Source organism: Phyllobates terribilis, unplaced genomic scaffold, assembly GCF_046119375.1.
Source record: "Phyllobates terribilis strain yellow unplaced genomic scaffold, ASM4611937v1 Scaffold_3__8_contigs__length_932513732, whole genome shotgun sequence".
In the NCBI taxonomy this organism is placed as follows: domain Eukaryota; kingdom Metazoa; phylum Chordata; class Amphibia; order Anura; family Dendrobatidae; genus Phyllobates; species Phyllobates terribilis.
Genome location: NW_027362763.1, coordinates 214,684,335 through 214,706,833, shown reverse-complemented (window position 1 = coordinate 214,706,833; position 22,499 = coordinate 214,684,335). Strand labels below are relative to the sequence as shown.

General features: G+C 46.9%; 1 protein-coding gene across 1 annotated transcript in view; it reads left to right on the top strand.

Annotated features, from left to right (window-relative positions):
• The window catches only part of FAM124B (family with sequence similarity 124 member B), a 66,602-nt gene that overhangs the window by 30,494 nt on the left and 13,609 nt on the right, over window positions 1–22,499 (top strand). The window contains exons 2-3 of the mRNA XM_073674626.1: window positions 9,566–9,799; window positions 19,435–19,584. The gene's annotated coding sequence lies outside the window, so the exon portion shown is untranslated. The remainder of the gene's footprint in view (window positions 1–9,565; window positions 9,800–19,434; window positions 19,585–22,499) is intronic.

Here is a 22,499-nt window from a genome sequence, read left to right as displayed (position 1 = left end):
ATGGAGGGGTCAATATTATTAATTTTAATGCTCTGGGTAGAATAGGGTGGTGATAGATCAATTGTTAGTTTTTCCATACAGCGTGTATTATACACATATAGCTTTACAGCACGCAGATCATGTACACGCATTACAGCGCATATAACTCTGCTGCATGTACAGTAGATGCATATAGCTCTGTTGCATACACAAACAGCTCAGCTACATCATCATTTTAAGGGTATGCTCACATCTGCGTATATAAAGTAGCTGAGATTCTTGTTGGAGAGTGTCATGCGTTTTTTTCTCACCTAGTATCTGTATGACATGCGTATGCAATGCGATTTTAACATCAGCTTTTACATACAGTAATTCCCTATGTCATTCCAAGCTAGTTTTCTAACTAATAAAACAATCTTATATACAGATATAGATAGATGATAGATAGATAGAAATATGTCATTGAGATATATAATCAGTGCTTTGTGTGTGTAGCTTTCTGTACTTGTATTTAGCTGATAAATAAATAAAAGAAAAAAATGACGTGGGGCCCCCCTTATTTTCTTATTTTTATTAATCTGCTGAGGGAAAGAAGACAGCTGAGAGCTGGTTTTAATAGTCTGGGAAGGGGACAATAAACATGGAGCTTTCCAGGCAGGGGTGTACATAGAAATCATGGGGCCCCATAGCAGAAGTTCTAATTGCCCCCCCCCCCCCCCCTCCCCTAAAAAAAATGTAAAAAAAATTAAATAATTGTCGGGGTCACCATCCTTTACATAGTAATTTCCTTCCTGTTGAAGTCCTAGATTCCTCTTTCATTGCCGCCCAAAAAAGTATGATGCCAACAAAAGTGCCACCCCTAAACACAGTATGATACCCCCATGGTGAATTCCTACACATGCACAGTATAATGACCCTACTGTACCCCACCTCAACTCCCAAGGTAAAGTATGGTGACCCCAACACAGTATGATCCCCCAACTGTGACGCCCACACAACCCTCCGTGCACATTAAAGGGCCTACATACAGTATAATGGCCCTCACTAGCACTCCAAACAGTAAGATGGCCCCCACACAAACCTTCACACTGTATAATTGCTTGCACACAGTATAATGGCCACACATAACCCTCCAAATATTATAATAGCCCCACATAGCCTTCCATATAGTATAATGCACCCCCCATAATCCTCCATATAGTATACTGCACTCCCTGTGGTCCTCCATGCAATAAAATGCACCCCCATGGTCCTCCATGCAATATTATGCACCCCCCATAGCCCTCCACGCAATATTATGTACCCCCCATGGTCCTCCACGCAATATAATGCACCCCCCATAGTTCTTCATACAATATAATGCACCCCCATGGTCCTCCATACAGTATAATGCTCTTCATGGTCCTCCATATAGTATACTGCACTTCTCATAGTCCCCCACACAATATAATAGAGCCTCCATGGTCCTCCATACAGTATAGTGCGGCCCCCATAGGGCTTAGTGCGGCCCCCATAGGGCTTAGTGCAGCCGCAGCCCTCCAGTAATATGGGCACCACATTTAAATAAATAAATAAATAAATACACACTTACCGCTCCTCGTTACCCCACTGCTTCAGTCTCTGCAGCGCGTCTCCTCAGTTCCACTGCCTGACCTAGTGGCGTGGTGAAGTGACGTCATCGCGACACTGCATCAGACACAGAGGGGCGGGGCAGGGCCGGTTTTAGACAAAATGGGGCCCTAGGCAAAAGTTTAAAGTGGGGCCACAAATGCTCACATATTGCACTATCACACTCAAAGATTTTGGTTGTATTTACATGCGCTGAGCTCAGGACATTAAACGAGCGTGATTGACAATATTGAAGTTGCTCTACACTTTTTTCCCGGCCTCTTTACACCGGCTGAGGAAGAATGATGGGGACAGAACAATCACTAATAGAGCAATCTGTCCACATACAGTATCATGTTATCAGCAGCACATCAGCAGTCTACATCGGCGATGTGCTGCTGATGACAATGATGTTAGTTCTGCCATAAACAATCCAATCACTCGATGAATGAGCAGCATTTTGCTAGTTCATTGGATGATTGCCGATATGTTTACACCTATGAACTCTTATCTGTGCAGCTGGGATTTATAAATGTGGAAGCTTTACACACACACACACAAACACACACACAGTGTCACATACTGCCACTGTGTCTATATCTGGCCATCTACATACACTATTAACATACAGTTGTGCTCAAAAGTTTACATACTCCGGCAGAATTTTTCCTTTCTTGGCCTTGTTTCAGAGAATATGAATGATAACCAAAAACTTTTTCTCCACTCATGGTTATTGGTTGGGTGAAGCCATTTATTGTCAAACTACTGTGTTTTCTCTTTTTAAATCTTAATGACAACCAAAAACATCCAAATGGCCCTGATCAAAAGTTCACATACCCCAGTTCTTAATACCGTGCATTGCCCCCTCTAACATCAATGACAGCTTGAAGTCTTTTGTGGTAGTTGTGGATGAGAGTCTTTAATTTCTCAGATGGTAAAGCTGCCCATTCTTCTTGGCAAAAAGCCTCCAGTTCCCGTAAATTCCTGGGCTGTCTAGCATGAACTGTGCGCTTGAGATCTCCCCAGAGTGGCTCAATGATATTGAGGTCAGGAGACTGAGATGGCCACTCCAAAAACCTTCACTTTTTTCTGCTGTAGCCAATGACAGGTTGACTTGGCCTTGTGTTTTGGATCATTGTCATGTTGGAACTTCCAAGTATGTTCCATGTGCAGCTTCCGGGCTGATGAGTGCAAATTTGCCTCCAGTATTTGCTGATAACGTGCTTCATTCATCTTTCCTTCAACTTTTACCAAGTTTCCTGTGCTTTTGTAGCTCACACATCACCAAAACATCAGTGATCCACCTCCGTGCTTTACTGTGTTCCTTTCATCATAGGCCTTGTTGACCTCTCTCCAAATGTAACGTATATGGTTGTGGCCAAAAGTTCAATTTTGGTCTCATCACTCCAAATTACCTGGTTCCAGAAGTTTTGAGGTTTGTCTCTGTGCTGTTTGATGTATTGTAGGCGAGATACTTTGTGGCATTTGCCCAGTAATGGCTTTCTTCTGGTGACTCGACCATGCAGCCTATTTTTCTTCAAGTGCCTCCTTATTGTGCATCTTGAAACAGCCACACCGCTAGTTTTCAGGGAGTCCTGAATTTCAGCTGATGTTATTTGTGGGTTTCCCTTTGCATCCCGAACAATTTTCCTGGCAGTTGTAGCCGAAATTTTTGTTGGTCTACCTGACTGCAGTTTGGTTTTTTCAGAGCCCCTGATTTTCCATTTGTTAAGCACAATTTGAACGCTGCTGACTGGCATTATCAATTCCTTGGATATTTTTTTGTATCCCTTTCCTGAGTTATACAGTTCAACTACCTTTTCCCGTAGACCCATTGACAATTCTTTGGCTTTCCCCATGACTCACAATCCAGAAACGTCAGTGGCTGGGATGAAAGATTCAAGAGTCTGTCTGGATCCCAGAAACTCACTCAGCTTTTATGCACACACACACTGATTACAAGCAAACAGGTCACAGGTGAGGATGTTACCTTTAGTAGCCATTCAAACCCATTTGTGTCAAAATCTGTGCATGTTATCAGGCCAAAATGACCAGGGTATGTGAAATTATGATCAGGGTCATTTGGATGTTTTTGGTTGTCATTAAGATTTAAAAAGAGAAAACACAGTAGTTTGACAATAAATGGCTTCACCCAACCAATAACCATGAGTGGAAAAACATTTTTTAGTTATCATTCATATTCTCTGAAACAAGGCCAAAAAAGGAAAAATTCTGTCGGGGTATGTAAACCTTTGAGCACAACTGTACACTACCGTTCAAAAGTTTGGGGTCATTTAGAAATTTCATTATTTTTGAAAGAAAAGCACTTTTTTTTTTCAATTAAGCTAACATTAAATGAATCAGAAATACACTCTATACATTGTTAATGTGGTAAATGACTATTCTAGCTGCAAATGTCTTGTTTTTATTGCAATATCTACATAGGTGTATAGAGGCCCATTTCCAACAACCACCACTCCAGTGTTTTAATGGTACATTGTGTTTGCTGACTGTGTAAGAAGGCTAATGGATGTTTAGAAAACCATAGAAAACCTTTGCATAAGTATGTTATCCCAGCTGAAAACGGTTTGGCTGATTTGAGAAGCTATAAAATTGACCCTCCTTTGAGCTTGTTGAGAATCTGGAGCATTACATTTGTTTGTTTTATGAAACTCTCAAAATGGCCAGAAAAAGAGAACTTTCATATGAAACTCGACAGTCTATTCTTGTTCTTAGAAATGAAGGCTATTCCATGCGAGAGGTTGCCAAGAAACTGAAGATTTCCTACAACGATGTGTACTACTCCCTTCAGAGGAGAGCACAAACAGGCTCTAACCAGAGTAGAAAGAGAAGTGGGAGCCCCCGCTGCACAACTGAGCAACAAGACAAGTACATTAGAGTCTCTAGTTTGAGAAATCGACGCCTCACAGCTCCTCAACTGGCAGCTTCATTAAATAGTACACGCAAAATGCCAGTGTCAATGTCTACAGTGAAGAGGCAACTCCGGGATGCTGGCCTTCAGGGCAAAGTGGCAAAGAAAAAGCCATATCTGAGACTGGCTAATAAAAGGAAAGATTAAAATGGGCAAAAGAACACAGACATTGGACAGCGGAAGATTGGAAAAAAAGTTTTATGGACAGACGAATCAAAGTTTTAGGTTTTGGATCACACAGAAGAACATTTGTGAGACGTAGAACAACTGAAGCGATGCTGGAAGAGTGCCTGACGCCATCTGTCAAGCATGGTGGAGGTAATGTGATGGTCTGGGGTTGCTTTGGTGCTGGTAAAGTGGGAGGTTTGTACAAGGTAAATGGGATTTTGAATAAGGAAGGCTATCACTCCATTTTGCAACGTCATGCCATACCCTGTGGACAGCGCTTAATTGGAGCCAATTTCTTCCTACAACAGGACAAAGACCCAAAGCACACCTGCAAATTATGCATGAACTATTTAGGGAAGAAGCAGGCAGCTGGTATTCTATCTGTAATGGAGTGGCCAGCGCAGTCACCAGCTCTCAACCCCATTGAGCTGTTGTGGGAGCAGCTTGACCGTATAGTACGCAAAATGTGCCCATCAAGCAAATCCAACTTGTGGGAGGGGCTTCAGGAAGCATGGGGGGAAATTTCTCAAGATTACCTCAGCAAATTAACAGCTAGAATGCCAAAGGTCTGCAATGCTGTAATTGCTGCAAAGGGAGCAGTCTTTGACAAAAGCAAAGTTTGAAGGAGAAAATTATCCTTTCTAATAAAAATCATTATTTCTAACCTTGTCAATGTCTGGACTATATTTTCTAATCATTTTGCAACTCACTTGATAAATAAAAGTATGAGTTTTCATGGAAAACACAAAATTGTCTGGGTGACCCCAAACTTTTGAACGGTAGTGTATATACAAGTTAGAATAATGCAATCAAATATATAAACATACATATTTAAACACACACATGTACACAGCACACACACACATAACACATATGTACATGGCACACACATGCACAGCACACACATGTACTGTACACGGCATACGCACAGACATCTACACAGCACACACTTATACACGGCACACCCTTATACATGGCACACACTGATATACACACAGGTATATACATTTATACACACACATGTACAAGGCACACACATATGTATATGGCACACACACAGGGCACACACATACACAACACACACACACACATGTACACGGCACACACTTATACACACATGTAGACAGCACACACACATACACCGCACAACAAATGCTCAGTAGATACACACATTACACACAGCACATGTATTCAGGACAACACACATTTATATAAACATATACAGATATCTCACAGACAGCACACACCTCACATACACACACTGCTTTACATTGGAGGGAATAAAGATGTTCCACAATATGAGCTGCAGCTTCTCCTGCTCACAGCAGCCCTGTCCCAGCAGACACCTCCCTGCCTCTCTTCTGCTGGGACTCCTGACAAGAGCAGGAGGAGCTGACACAAGATGAGCCACTTACACCATCACCAGGAGCAGCACAGAACACAGGTGGATACAGGAGAACTTATCTGACAGCTCAGGTTGGTAGACGCTGGGTCTCTGGATACCTCTCCCCCTCAAAGGCGCCGTGCAGGGGGACAGGAGCCCGCTCCTCTTTCAAGGCCAGGCCCTCATCAAAGGTCCCGAAGCTCCCCAGACTGCAGGACCTGTAGTGACATCATGGTCACATGATCGTGATGTCACTACAGGTCCTGAACCTGTCTCTACATCGGAAACTTCACTGACAATGCTATTATCAGCGAAGCTCCTGCTGTAGACAGTCGGGGCCTGATGCGGGTGCTGACATCAGGTTCCTCCCCTGGCTCACAGGCCCCATAGCAGTCGCGTGGCTTGCTGCCATTGGCGGTACACCACTGTTTCCAGGCTATTAATATCAGCTCACAGCTGTCAACTTAACCTTTACTGGTTATTTAAAAGGGGGGACCCAAACAAAAAAATGATGTGGGGCCCCCCCCCTATTTTTAATAACCAGCAAAGGCTAAGTAGACAGCTGTGGGGTGATATTAATAGGCTGGAAAGGGGCCATGAATATTGGCCCCCTTCCAGACTAATAACACCAGCCCTCATCTGCCCCAGAAATGGCTCATCCATTAGATGCACCAATTCTGGCGCTTAGCCTCACCTCTTCCTGCTTGCCCTGGTGCATTGGCAAGCTAGCTAGGTAATGGTTTTGGGGTAGATGACAGCTTTTTAATGTCAGCTGACATCAAGCCCAGGGGTTAGTAATGGAGAGGCATCTATAAGACACCCCCATTACTAACCACGTAAGTTTAAAGCAAAAAACACACACAGAGAAAAGTCCTTTATTTGTACAAAGCATTCCCCAACCCTCTTTTACCCATTTATGATCTTAAAAAAAAAACAAATATTCCAAAGGTGTCCGCAGTAAATCCATCCCACATCCCACGACGATCCCCAACGCTGCTAGATCTGGATGGTGTGTTGAGCGGTGACATCAGTAATGCGGCCACTCAGCACGCCAGCCGGAACACACTGACAGTAGCGTGTGAATCCGGCTGCTGTGACTAGCGCTGACACCACTAAGGTTATCGCAGTTAACTTTCTTTTAATTGTTGAAAAATGATTAATGCTTTATGCAGAAGATGTAAATATAGAGAAAAGCACGAGATCAAATCAAGCATGGCAGACACTGGCTGAAGGCAGATATATATAGAACAGGCGAAAACTTGCTGAGAGAATGGGACTCTGGAACCCTGAAAATAGGGCTGTGCAGAACTTTGTTTTGAATGGAACAGAAGTGCATATGCTTACCTCTGCTCCATTCATCCTAAGACTGCCATAGAAAGCCAAGTACACACTCTGCTATTTACAGCAGTCTCATAGACAATGAATAGACAATGAATGGAGCAGAGGTTAATTATGCGCACCTGCACTCCATTAAAAACAGAGATCGAGATCTGCAAAGACAAGTTCCGGCTGTCAGACCCTTAGCTATTTTGGGGATAACTCTTTAAAGCCAACCAGCAGTATTCTAAGCAGCTATATAAATATAAATAAATATATATATACATATATATATATATATATATATATATATATATATATATATATATACATAGAGAAAATTGGAGAAAATGATATAAAGGAGTTGTCTGTTTTCAGAGAACAGTGGGGAACAGACAAATGATGTTTTAAGAAACAAATCTCCACCCACACAAAATGAGCATTATGTACCTATAGATTCCTCTGCCGCTCCAGTGCTGCCCCTTTGCTGCTCCTCACCAGTCTTTAAGTCTTTGTTGACAGGGCAACAACGGTGACTTCCTTTCTACAGTATATGGCCACTGTTGACCTATTGACTAGCTGAAGCAGTCATCAGGGCATATCGCGCATAGCGGCAGACCACATGGCCACTATGGGGCTGGCGACGTTCTCCACCTGTCCATCATCACGATTTCAGCAGCATCCGCATCCTCAGGATGCTGATACTTTTGAATAGATGGTGGATCAGGGAGACACCATCACAGCTACCATTCAGCCTGTACCTGTGAGTCTGAAACTCTGTGCATTACAGGCACAATGATATCACAAAGATGCGCCTGCAGTGCGGACCCTCAGTAATCACACTGCACAGACCAGAGCAGCTTGTAGGAGGGATAGGGCAAGGTAAGTCAGTAGCTGTGGGGACCCTTAGACTGAATGGGTGTGGGGACTTCATACTGAGTAGGGATGAGTGGGGGGCTGGCATTTGTGGGCCATCATGGTAGTGGGGGACATCATAATTAGTGAGGGGTGGGCTATGGGGGACATCATGCTGAGTGGGGGGGGCTGTGGAGCCATCATGCTGATTGGCGGGCTGCAAGGCCATCACACTGAGTAGGGGCTGGCATTGGGGTCATCATACTGAGTGGGCGCTGTGGGAGCATCATACTTAAGGGTAATTATACTGTGTAGAGCACAGTGGGGACCATGATACTGTGTGGTGTGGGGGGCTGTGGGGCCATCATACTAAGGTGCAATTATAATGTATGAGAAGTTGTGGGGCAATGATACTGTGTGTGGGTATCATAGTTAGACATGGCTGTGGGAGCATCATGCTGAGTGGGGGCCATTATACTGACAAGTGTGGGGGCATTATACTCTGTGTATGTTGCTGGAGAGCATTTTCAAGAGCATCAAACTCTATAATGCCTCTATAATGGCTATGAAAGCTGTTTTGTGAGTGAGAACCTGTTTATAAAAGTTGGGAGCTATGACCTATGATACTCCTTTGAATATTTTCATTCTTTTAGAGGGGGGATGGGGAAGGGCATCACTCAGACGTCCAGGATTTTTATTGTACGTAAAAACATGGACTGTTGCTGTTAATTGTTTTGGATCAGAGTTTCATCAGTCTTTGGTCTGTGTAAGTTTATACAATCAGAGTTAAAAAATGAAATAAATAAATGACAAAGCTTCAGCTTTACATTGTAATGTTAATCACGGACAGGACAAGTACAGCACACTGATGCCATCCTTTTGCTATTTGTGATTTTCACGGACCCATAGACTCGTATGGGGAATTTTGATCCGTAACTCGAATCAAAAACAGAAATGTCTTTGTGACTTTTTTTGCAGATCACTCAGTCTGCAAACAAACACGGACATGCAAACAGCCCCAAAGACTATGATGGGTACATGCTCTATACGTGAAAGACACAGAACATGTATGTGAAAAATGGATGAGGCCTAAAAGTAAATTGCTCAGTATTTTATGTAGATTTAAACAGTGAAATTTTGCTAACTGCAGAATTTCTATTTAAATACCTGATCAGAGAACACATCTGAGAAACAGAGATCACAGCTCAAAATGTGCAATAGAAACTATTGATCCGATATTCAATAAAGATGCTGTTCTACGTCAGGTTCTATTTTCTTTAATTAATTTTCTCGTTCAGTTGCTTTTGTTTTGCCTTTTATAGAGTTTCACAGTGGGAGGAAAGAAAACTGTAGCAACTTGTGTCATAAATTAGTGCTTGACAATAGACGCCCAGACGGAGTTTACTGCTGATCCAGGGGGTGGCCTCCTCCCCAGAACAGAGGAAAGCTCTGGACTCTTCCTTTTCCAGCTCAGTTGGTCTAAGGAGAGTGAGGCAAGAGAATCTGCAGAGCAATATGAATCATCCCGCTAGGAAACCCTCCGCCATGAACAACAGGTGAGTGAACACATCATCATTATTCAAGTTTTCAACACTTTACACAGTAAACTAAAAAAACCATTTTATACTATGCTCCATTTTATCCTCAATTAATCCATGAGATGAGATGTTTATAGCAATCTTTACATGTATCCTGTACATATGGTCCAGACACTGTACATTGCCTTTCTAAGGATTTATTGGTCTCTCTGTTTTTAAGTTATTTTATTCTTCATACACTGAAGAAATTTGCCAGATTAACTTCTAGCGGTATCTAGAGCAATCTTCATTGGAGTTCTCGTCCAGCCTCAGAACCTTCCACTCGTAGCTACTCGTAATATAGATTGCTTTACAGAATTTCATTATATAAGAATGCTGACATAGGAATCATACACTCCTCCGCATTACAGCCCATACAACCTTCTACTTGTAAGCAGCCGTAATATGGTGTCCATAGACGTTTGGAGGCTCTGCTATAATTCCGTATGCCTTTGATTATGTATGGATGAAGACAGAGAATGTTTCTGTAGGATTTTTTATGAACACGATATCTCATTGACAGCCATGCTGCACAGCTGTTCCCCCATAGAGGGATTTCAGGTTAGCAACCATTAGTGGCTGTCATTAAGCATCTTTTACCTCTGGGTAAAGATCAACCTACAGACACTATTATGCTTATCTATATAGCGTTAACATATTCCGCAGCACACATCATCATCACTGTCCCCATTGGGACTCACAATCTACATTCCCTATCAGTATGAAGCATTGGAGTGTGGGAGGAAACCCATGCAAACACACGGAGAACATACAAACTCCTTGCAGATGTTGTCCTTGGTGGGATTTGAATCCAGGACCCCACCACTAACATTAATATTAAAATGTGCCTACATTTCTCAGGTTGGTTTTATGACGCGCCCCCTGGGCCATGTTGTTAGGGATACCCGGAGCCGGATCAGATGGGGGTTGTAGTCTCCGAGTGGCTGTGACCCGGTCCGTGCCCAGGGTGTCAAACTCAGTGTGCGGCAGTCCTTGCAGATGTTCTTAGTGTCGACTACGCCACCCGTTGATTTGCGGTCAAAAGGCCGCCGCTGCAGAATGGTCCGCTGAGGCTGGTGGTGTGTGTGCAGCTGTGGTAGTATAACCCCCAACGGGAGGGGTATAGCCTCAGGGGGTCAGACGTGGAGGATGGTGGTTGTGAAGGTGCAGCAAGGAGACTCAGAGGCATGAAATGCAGTTTCAGGGTTTTTACTCACTGGTGTTGCTCGGGTCACTCTGTACAGCAGTGACCACCCAAGCCGTGCTGCGTCCACCAGGTGCGGGACTCGGTCAACTCCCGGGCAATTCCTGAGTATGGTCCTGAGCTCCCTTCTTCTCTCTCTCTGGCCGTTCCCACCAGGGATCCACCTGTGTCCGGCTCCCTCGGGTCTCTTGGTGGTTGAACCTTCTCTGGCTTCCCTGACCCTATGCTCGGTATGCCATTCTGGTGGATTTGGTGAGGGTCGTGGCAAATCTTGCCCACGACCTCCGGTTCCTGGCTAAGGTTTGCTTTGGCCTCCGCCAGCTTGGGATCCGGTACCCTTTTGCCGACCCTTCACCCTTATCAGTTCTCATACGGGCTCTTGGGGTCCCCTCTCGTCCTGCGCCTCTGGGTCCCTCTTCCTTCTCCTCTCCTGGAGTTACTGCTGACTCACTGACTGACTGACTGACCCTGTCCTAAGATGGTGCCCACCTTATATACTCCCTCTATGTGTGAGCTCAGGTGACCAGCACCCAATGAGCTCCTACATTTACCCAGACTACTCCCCCTATCTGCCCCTACACTACTGGGATGTTCCACCCCCCTCCCACTCCAGCCAGGGACAGACGCTGTCGTACCTGCACATATACTGGTGGGAGTACCGTTGTTCTGTCCCCCGGAAATGGGATGTATGTAGTGCATGCAGCCTACTAGCTCAGTTCCATACTCCATCCTTACCCGGGAGTGGAATACCACACCTCTGGGTTGAGGTGCAATACCCCTGTAGCAGCCGAATCCTCAGGGTGCTACATTCCCCCCTGGTAAATCACAGCACGTCCTCGGGCTGTAAAAGAATAAAAACATCCAAAAACATACAATTTTTTTCATAACATAAACATATAGAACATCTAAACATTATCAGCAGCATAAAACTTTTCATATAAACCTTCTTGTTCCTCCGGCCACGGTGCAACTTGTGACCGGGTAAAGTGCAACAGTCTCTTCTGGAAAAACACAGTTCCTTACAAAACCAGTAGGGGGCGCCTTAGAAAGCGCAACTATGTACAAAAGGGGAATATGGCCGCTCTCAGTCCTCGGCCAGTGGGGATAAGGAATGGCTGTTCACAGTCCTCAGCCTGTTAGGGGATAGGGACACACGGTTATTCACTTGCTGGTCCCGACGGGGACTACACTTTGGTAGCAGCAGTTTTTGTACCCACACGGGTAACTATTTACATATTCTATTTACAGTTCATCAGTGGCGGTGTGCTCTTGGCTGAGGGTAATCTTTAGACCCGTCCGGGTCCTCTTGATCCTCCTCACCCCGTAGCTCCTCCTCAGTCAGTCTATGCACATGCAGGGCATACGGGCCCTTGGCGCACTGATGCCGGGTGAAGGTGACCTCATCACCCAGGTATAGGTCACGACCTCTGTGTCCCTCCGGCAGATGACTTTCAACGTCTCTGCGGGTGACAAAGACGTCGCCGGGGGTCTTGTGGTCCCGGATGAAACCCCACCCGTGCTCCAATTGGAATTTTATTACAGTCCCGCTGGCACGGGGACCGTGGGCAGCACGGGGGTTTCTGCGGGCTCGGCTCTTCTGCTCAGCGCTCTTCACTTGGAGCCGCTCCTCGCGGTCCCGCCTCTCTCGTCGCTCTCTAGCAAAAACCTCCAATTGTTGCTGGCAGCACTCCGCACGCTGGGCTGCGGCTGCCCGGGTCTCCTCGGTGAATCCCATTAGGTCCTCACCGGTAAAGTCCCACTCGAACTGGGCGTCCTTCAGCGGAAGCGGATCGATTTTGGCAGGCGCCGGAGCCGGTATTAGAGGCTCATCCAGAGGCCGTTCCCTTCGGAGTCGGGGGTGGACGTATTCCAGTGGCCATACGACGAGCAGCCCGTCCGGAATGGCGCGCTGGGCAGCGAGGTTTTCGCCCAGGCGGGATGTTGTGGAGGTAGAGGGCGCTGTGGTGCTGGCGGCGCCCAGGGGTTCCTGGCCTTGCGTCCAGGCCGAAGGTAGCCGGAAGGCAAAGGGCGCTTTAGAGGCAGTGGCGCCCGGGTCTACCAGGCCTTGCGACCAGGCCGGGAACATGATGGAAGTAGAGGGCGCTGTGAAGACGGCGGCGCCCGGGGGTACTCGGCCCTGCGACCAGGCCGGTGGCGCTTCCTGCTTGGCCGCGCTCAGAATTGAGGCCCGTGACGTCACAGGGGGCGTGGCCGCGGCTCCGGCCGCTTGAGGCCTAGCTTGGAGCGATGACGCAGCGGCTACGGGAACAGTGAGTGGGGCTTCGGGCTCTGCGACGGGGAGCTGGGGCAGGTTTACGGCTTCTGGGCACGGGATGTTGTTGTCCCCATTACCTGCCTTCATCTCTTCGGCTCCCTCCGCGGCGTCGTCTCCGGCCGTCGTCCATCCTTCGCCGTCCTCAGAGGTGGACTTGCTCCTCGCTGCGGGTGGCATGCTTCGCTGGCGGGCTCCGGCCTGCCGGGCCATCTCTCGGGTCCACTCCGCCAGTGTTTCCTGCTGCACCCGGGCCATCCTTCGTGCTAGGCCCTCCAGCGCGGTCTGTGCACGCTCCCGATCTCCGGGGAGCTGCGCCAGGATCTCCAGCAGGCCTTCTGGAGTGGCGGCCTGCAACAGGCTCCTGACCACTGGGTCGGTGCTGCCTGACTCTCCCTCCATCTCCGGGTGTGTTCTCTCTAGACTCTTCCAGGCTGCTCCCATCTTCTTTCTTTTGTTCTGTATCCGCCCACATTGGGGGTCGTCCTGGGGCAACTTTGTGATTGCCAGTTCCAGGGGCAGTTCCCTCACGCTGATGGACATATCAATCATCACAGTCTCTGCTGGTGGGGGCGGTTTCCACTTTTGGCGCCATTTTCGGTCCTGGCCCACGATGGGAGGTGGCCTCTTGCCATCCTTTGGCACGCCCATAATGGCGTCTGCTCTGCCAAGGCGGGAAATCTTCTCTGATGGCGGGAATCGTCTCCCAGTGGCGGGAAACACTGCAGATGGCGGGAAAAGACTGCAGATGACGGGCAAATGGCGGGAACTGATCCGAGCTGGCGTCCGATGGCGGGGACCCTCTGGAAGTGGCGGGAGACTTCGTTTTGAGGTAATTGCGAACTTTTCTTCAGGCACGCAGTACCCGGTAGTTGCGGGCACGTGATCCTGCCGACTACGCCAAAGTTGACGCGCCCCCTGGGCCATGTTGTTAGGGATACCCGGAGCCGGATCAGATGGGGGTTGTAGTCTCCGAGTGGCTGTGACCCGGTCCGTGCCCAGGGTGTCAAACTCAGTGTGCGGCAGTCCTTGCAGATGTTCTTAGTGTCGACTACGCCACCCGTTGATTTGCGGTCAAAAGGCCGCCGCTGCAGAATGGTCCGCTGAGGCTGGTGGTGTGTGTGCAGCTGTGGTAGTATAACCCCCAACGGGAGGGGTATAGCCTCAGGGGGTCAGACGTGGAGGATGGTGGTTGTGAAGGTGCAGCAAGGAGACTCAGAGGCATGAAATGCAGTTTCAGGGTTTTTACTCACTGGTGTTGCTCGGGTCACTCTGTACAGCAGTGACCACCCAAGCCGTGCTGCGTCCACCAGGTGCGGGACTCGGTCAACTCCCGGGCAATTCCTGAGTATGGTCCTGAGCTCCCTTCTTCTCTCTCTCTGGCCGTTCCCACCAGGGATCCACCTGTGTCCGGCTCCCTCGGGTCTCTTGGTGGTTGAACCTTCTCTGGCTTCCCTGACCCTATGCTCGGTATGCCATTCTGGTGGATTTGGTGAGGGTCGTGGCAAATCTTGCCCACGACCTCCGGTTCCTGGCTAAGGTTTGCTTTGGCCTCCGCCAGCTTGGGATCCGGTACCCTTTTGCCGACCCTTCACCCTTATCAGTTCTCATACGGGCTCTTGGGGTCCCCTCTCGTCCTGCGCCTCTGGGTCCCTCTTCCTTCTCCTCTCCTGGAGTTACTGCTGACTCACTGACTGACTGACTGACCCTGTCCTAAGATGGTGCCCACCTTATATACTCCCTCTATGTGTGAGCTCAGGTGACCAGCACCCAATGAGCTCCTACATTTACCCAGACTACTCCCCCTATCTGCCCCTACACTACTGGGATGTTCCACCCCCCTCCCACTCCAGCCAGGGACAGACGCTGTCGTACCTGCACATATACTGGTGGGAGTACCGTTGTTCTGTCCCCCGGAAATGGGATGTATGTAGTGCATGCAGCCTACTAGCTCAGTTCCATACTCCATCCTTACCCGGGAGTGGAATACCACACCTCTGGGTTGAGGTGCAATACCCCTGTAGCAGCCGAATCCTCAGGGTGCTACATTTACACACACTGTTTTCACACTGCATTTTTTGTCACTTTTTTGTATGTTGACAGCTGTTACTTTAAAGTCAATGCAAAAATAAAAAGGGTTGTCCAGTACTTTATATTAATTGCCTGTCTGAAGGATAGCTTATCAATATCAGATCATTGGGAGTGTTACACCTGGCACCCAACTGATCAGCTGTTCTTGGTGCCAGTCATATGTGCTCAAGTGCAGAGTGGAACTACACAGCTCCATCAACTGTATAGTGGCCGCGGCCAGGTACTGCACATCCACGCCTATTCATATAAATATGAATGGAAGTGCAGTACCCTGCTTTGGCCACTACACAGTTGATGGAGCTGTGTAGTTCCACTCTGCACCTGAGCACATCCGACTGGCGGCTGATCAGTGTGGGTGCCAGGTGTCCCACCCCCACTGATCTGATATTGATGACATCCTATGGATAGGCTGTCAATATAAAGTAATTAATAAATATTTTAACTAAATACAATTTATCAAGCTTAAATGTACTAGAATTTTGCCCAAAATCTGTCATAATCTGCATTATAGGATGCGTTTTAAACATTTTTATGACATGTCCGATGAGGGGGATGGCCTCACTGAAAGGGGTATGGCCTAACGTGCAACACAATGCAGCAAAAAAATGTACCAGAATTGTGCTGCACATTTGTGGCACAAATTAAGGTACTAAAAAGTGGTGCAAACTTCGAATAGTAAGTATTAAAATATAACAGATTTGTCAAACAGCATGAAGCATTAGGAAAAATCTGGTGTTTTATAAGGCTGTCTTGTCTAAATGTGCACTGTCTAAGAATTAGACATCACTGATAATTCTGCTCCCATGTGTTTTGGTTTGTGGCATTTTCTGGGTCATTGGTGTTATTTTCAATAATTCAGTATGCGGCTCTACTGTATTTTCAGCATTTTAAAATGGTTCCAAAATAACGTCATGAACTGGAAGTTTTATCATAATGTTTTTCAAGTGTTTTTGTTATCTCTTTTGTTATATTACATTTTTAAGGCCACGTTCACACATTCGATATTTGGTCTTTTTTTACATCAGTATTTGTAAGGCAAAACCAGGAGTGGGTGATAAATGCAGAAGTGGTGACGAGTTTCTATTATACTTTTCCTATGATTGTTCCACTCTTGATTTTGGCTTACAAATACTGAGGTAAAATACTGATCAAATACTGGAGGTGTGAACTTGGCCTTACATGCATTTTTTGGTGCATTGTTCCTATAGAGAATTGTTTTTTTTCCATAAGATTCTTAAGAAAAATGCAAAAAATAAAATAACAATGTTTTGTTTTTTATTATTTTTATTAATGTAAGAAATTAAAAAATTACTCCAAAAACCCAAGAAAAAAACCTTTCAGATTAAATGCCTTATTTTGCAAGATTTTAAAAACAAGGTTTAAGCTTTGCAGCAGTATCCGAAATGTTCTCTGATCTGATCGGGTTAATTGTAATTAGTCAGAAAACATTAATTGGTCACTCACAAGCCATCGTCCTCTGTTTCGAGTTTTATAATCATATTCATTACTTTATCCAAGAGGAACGCATTTTGCAGCGTATTAATGGCAGATAGTGGTAGTACTAAGAACACCAGGCTTGTGGAATATGTCTGTTGTGCCAAACGTGTAAGATGTAATATAATTGTACATGTTTAGCATTTCAGTGAGTTAGAGAAAGAAAAGCTGTGGACTCTGCCAGCTCTTATAGCACAATAAGCTGCCTGACGTTGTTTTCACAAATACTTTTATTTGGTTTTGCCCATTTTAGGGACTTAAAATAAAAATAGTAATATAAAAACCAAATGTCTTCATTTACTTTGATAATTTCCAAAGACATGCAAATTCCAAGTATATAGGAATTTCACTTAAAGGAAATGTTAACAATAGGGAAGGATGGGCTGATGGGAAAAACAGAACCTACTATGTGTTTTCCCACTCATTTTTAAAACAAGTCTTTTTGGGAAAATATGGACCTATGATTCCTAATATTGGTATTAGGCCACGGCCCCACTATCAGTATTTGGTCAGTATTCGGTCAGTATTTTTCTCAGGAGTAGGAGCCAAAACCAGGAGTTGGTGATAAATGCAGAATTGGTGACTTGTTTCTATTATACCTTTTCTCTGATTGTTCCTCACCTGGTTTTGACTCCCACTCCTGAGAAAAATACAGGCCGAATACTGATCAAATACTGATAGTGGGTTTGTGGCCTTAGGCTATGTGCCCACGTAGCGTTTTTGCGGCGTTTTTACGGCCGCGAAAACGCTTGTAAAACCGTCTGCCATGCAAAACAATGTGCTGTGCACATGATGCGCTAATTAGCGCTCCAAATTCGCAATTGTGTTGCAAAACGCAGCATGACCATTTCTACCGTGATTACGCTGCAAATTTGCGGCCATTGAGGAACATTGAAACGCAGCAAATATATGAAACCCAGGTATATGTGGATTTGCTGCATTTCAATTAAATTCAATGGCCGCGAATTTGCAGCGTAATCGCGGTGCGTGTGGTACCCAGGATGAAAAGGAGACTACAACTCCTCTCCATCCTGGCTACCACGCGGTGAAAAAAAGAAATTAAAAAGTTAAAAATAAAAAACCTGTATACTCACCTCTCCAGTCTCCTCTCCTTCCGGCCGCGTCCTCTCTCCTCGACGTCCCATGGTGTACTGGCAGGACCTGCGGTGACGTCATTTAGTCAGCTGATGGTCACGCGACCGCTGACGTCAGCAGTCAGGTGATGGTCGCATGGATTTATATTGTGTGACCAACTTGTCAAGCACTTTCCAAGTGATGCTCAAAATCGCTTGGAAAAGTGCTTGAAAAAACGCATGCGAAAGCGCATGTAAAAACGCTTCTCTCTGGCAGAAAAAATGCATGTAAATCTACATGCGTTTTTTTCTGCCAGAGAGAGGCAAAAACGCTCTGCATCAAATCTGCTACGTGGGCACATAGCCTTACTGTAAACTGTTACTGCAGGAGGAGGCTAAATCTTGATTCTCTGTCTCAGCATTTCACAGATTTACCTTGATAAAGACCACACATGGGCCAAAACGTTGGCTTATTCTATATGTCTGTGACACAAGATTTCATATAAATGTTCTTTTTCCTTGCAATTTGGAGTGCCAAAGTAATTATTTTTATTTACATGTAACTTTTTGTCGTACTTCTGAGCACCCTCTACAAAACAGTTGAGTGACACCTATCATCTATTGAGTAAAAGCAGCTGTTTGCCAGTAGTGTGGAATCAGGACTGGGCCGATCCGCTGATCGTCCCAGGGGCTGCATTTTGAAAGGGGTTATTTCTCCATTTAGGAGACTTACTATATAATATCCAGGATTTTAGCTTACAAAGTCAAGTCTTTGATTTAGCATTCTTCTATTCATGACACCGTCGAGAAGCATTGAGACTAGTGATGAGCGAGCGTGCTCGTTTAACCCTTTCGCCGAGCAAGCTCGGGTGCTTACCGAGTATCTTCGGTGTGCTTGTATATTAAGTTCGAGTCCATGCGTCTGCATGATTTATGGCTGTTAGCCAGCCTCAACACATGTGAGGATTCCCTAACAAACAGGCAATCTCTGCATGTGTTGAGGCTGACTAACAGCCATAAATCATGCAGACGCATGGACTCGAACTTAATATACGAGCATGCTGAAGATACTCGGTAAGCACCCGAGCTTGCTCAGCAAAAGGGTTAAACGAGCATGCTCGCTCTTCACTAATTGAGACACATTTATGAAAAGTAGAGCAAATTAAGAGTGCGGTTGTCCAGCCCAGTAACCAGCCACACCAGAAAAGTACCATGAATAAGTTGAAGGATTGCTTGGTTTTCAGCAGTTAAACCTTCTCCGATAAGATGTGATTCAGCGTTGTCCGCGTGGGGTTATGATTCGGCACATAGGGAGGGGCTGACAGGTTTTGCCTTCTACAGAGAAGCAATGTAACCTGTAACTAAGGAGACAGGGATTTTGCAATATGAATGAAAGAACAGCGACAGCTTTGTAAACTGGTTATCGGGGGAGTTCCAGCTATAATGGAGTCATATGTATTCATGTCTATTTCGTTTCCAGGCATAAATCACCTTTCAAAACCAAGTGATCTCCTGACACAGAGCCGCATGTGACTTGTTTCACCACAAGCTACAAGCAGATAAAAAAGCACAAAGATCTATTACCACGCATCATGGAGAAGGACAGCTTTACAAAGAGAAGATATTACAGGTATTTCTGTCACCCAGAACATTTAAGGGGTGTACTAAGTTACCAAGTTATTCCCCAACAATAGGATAACTTATTGGGGGACTGACTGCTTGGACTGGTCCTAAGAAAGGGGCTGTACTGAGTCATGTCTGGATGATGCGGAGGACGAGACGCTGCACCTCTGCTCCATTCACTTTCTACAGAACTGACGGGGGTAGCTGAGCGCTGTCTGTTTTTGAAAAGAACAGAAAACATTTTTGCAAAGGCATTCAAAGAAATAAGCTTTACAACTAAATAAAAATGCAGCTCATGGCTACCAAATTCGCACCCATTAAGTACAGATTTTAAAATTGAAAGAATTCACCTTGCATTAGCTTCAATAATTCATACCAATTGTGAATTCTAATCTAGGACAACAATGATTCCCAATCGTATAGACACTTATACTTTTTAAATTTAATTGTGCTGATAATTTAAATTTTTGCTGTTTATATACATTTCACAAACTCCTTCAAAATACTTCTGATTGTACTTAATTGAGTTGTACCAAGTATAGGGTATGGAATTGATGCGCCCCCTGGGCCATATTCGTTAGTGGGAATATCCGGAGCCGGATCAGATGGGAGTTGTAGTCTTCCGAGTGGCTGTGACCCGGTCCGTGCCCAGGGTGTCAAACTCAGTTGTATGTGGCAGTCCTACAGATGTTATAAGTTCTTTATTGTCGACTACGCCACCCGTTGTATTGCGGTCACTACGGCCGCCGCTGCAGCAGGGTCCGCTGAGGCTGATGGTGTAGGTGCAGCTTGTGATGGTATAACCCCCAACGGGTGGGGTATAGCCTCAGGGGGTCAGGTGCAGAGGATGGGGGTTGTGGTGGTGCAGCATAGGTGTTAAAGGAAGACAGAGTCGGGTTGTGCAGTTTAGGGTATTTACTCACTGCTGATGTTCCGGTCACTCCAGCTTCAAGTGACCTCCCGAGCCGTGCTGCGTCCACCAGGTCCTGGATCCAGCCAACCCCCAAGCGAGTCCGGAGCGTGACCCTGAGCTCTCCTTCTGTCCTTTCTCTGGCCGTCCCCACTATTGATCCACCCAGGTCCAGCTCCCTCGGGCCTTCTGTTGGGTGACCCTTGGCCTTGGGTTCCCTGACCCTCCACGTGGTATGCCTTCGTGGTGGATGTGGTGGGTGGCCGTGGCAGACGCTGCCCACGGCCTCCGGTCTCTGGCTGGGGTGTGTTTTTGCCCCCACCAGCTTGGGTTCCGGTACCCTGATGCCGACTCTTCACCCGTAGCTTGAATTTGGGGTCTTAGAGTCCTCTCTTCTGCTTCCCCCTCTGGGTCTTTCCTTCTTTCTCCTCTCTCTCTCTGGATCTGCTCTGCTCCTCTTCCTGTGACTCCTCTGCAAAGGCTGACAGACTGACCCTGTTCTCTGATGGTGCCCACCTTATATACACCCTCTATGTGTGAGCTCAGGTGACCAGCACCCAATGAGCTCCTATCTTTACCCAGGCTGCTCCCCCTATCTGCCCCTACACTACTGGGATGTACCACCCCCCTCCCACTCCAGCCAGGAACAGACTCGGTCGTACCTGCACATTTCTAAGTGGGAGTACCGTCGGCCTGTTCCTCGGAAATGGGATGTGTGTAGTGCATGCAGCCTACCGAGCTCAGTTCCACACTCCATCCTTACCCGGGAGTGGAATATCACACCTCTGGGTTGAGGTGCAATACCCCTGTAGCAGCCGAATCCTCAGGGTGCTACATTCCCCCCTGGTAAATCACAGCACGTCCTCGGGCTGTAAGATAAAAACAACAAAAACATACAAATTTTTGCATAAACATAAACATAATAAAACATCATATAAAACTTTTCATAAAAAACATTCTCGTCGCCTCTGGCTCCTCCTCCGGACACTGTGCAACGTGTGTCCGGGAAAAGTGCGACAGTCTCTTAGAAAAATGGTTTTCCTATAAAACCGATAGGGGGCGCTTTAGGACGCGCAACTATTTACAAGGGTAGTGGCCGCTCTCAGTCCTCGGCCAGGTAATGGGAATAGGGATAAACGGGTAAACAGTTCACACATGCTGGTCCCAACGGGGACTATATTAGCAGCAGTAACAGTTTCAGTTTATGGTGCCCCGACGGGCAACTATATACAGCTCCTGCTTCGCTGTACTTAACGACGGCGTCCTCCTGCTCTTTCTTTATTGTTACCTTTGGCTCTAGTTTCAGTTTCAGACCCGTCTGGGCACGTAGGCTGGGCGAACAGGTCCTCTCCCAGATGCGGCACTTTAGGTCTTATGGGCGCGGTGGTGTTAGCGCCCGGGTTGCCCGGGCCTTGCGGCCAGGCCTGGGGTATCTGGAAGGTAAAGGGCACCGTAAGGACGGCGGCGCCCTGGGCTACTTTGCCCTGCGACCAGGCCGGGGGCTCCGCGGAGGTAGGGGGCGCTGTTGGTATTGCGGCGCCCGGGGGTACTAGGCCTTGCGACCAGGCTGGTGGTACTTCCTGCTTGGTCACGCCCGGGGTCGAGGCGTGTGACGTCACAGGGGTCGCGGCTCCCGTTTGAGGCCTAGTCTGCGGCGGTGACGTTGCAGCGACGGGCACGGCAGGATAGACTTCGGGCTCTGCGACGGGGAGCTGGGGCAGGCACGCGGTTTCCCGGTTTGGGGTATAGACGTCCCCTTTACCTGCCTCCACTCGTTCGGCTCCCTTCTCGGCGCCGTCTCCGGCCTTGAGTCCTCCCGCACCATCCTCAGAGGCGGTCGGTCTCCTCGTCTTGGGTGGCGTGCTCCGCTGACAGGTCTCGGTCTGCTGGGCCATCTCCCGGCTCCACTCCGCCAACGTCTCTCGCTGCACCCGGGCCATCCTCCTTGCGAGGCCCTCCAGAGCGGTCTGTGCACACTCCCGGTCTCGGGGGAGCTGTGCTAGGACCTCCAC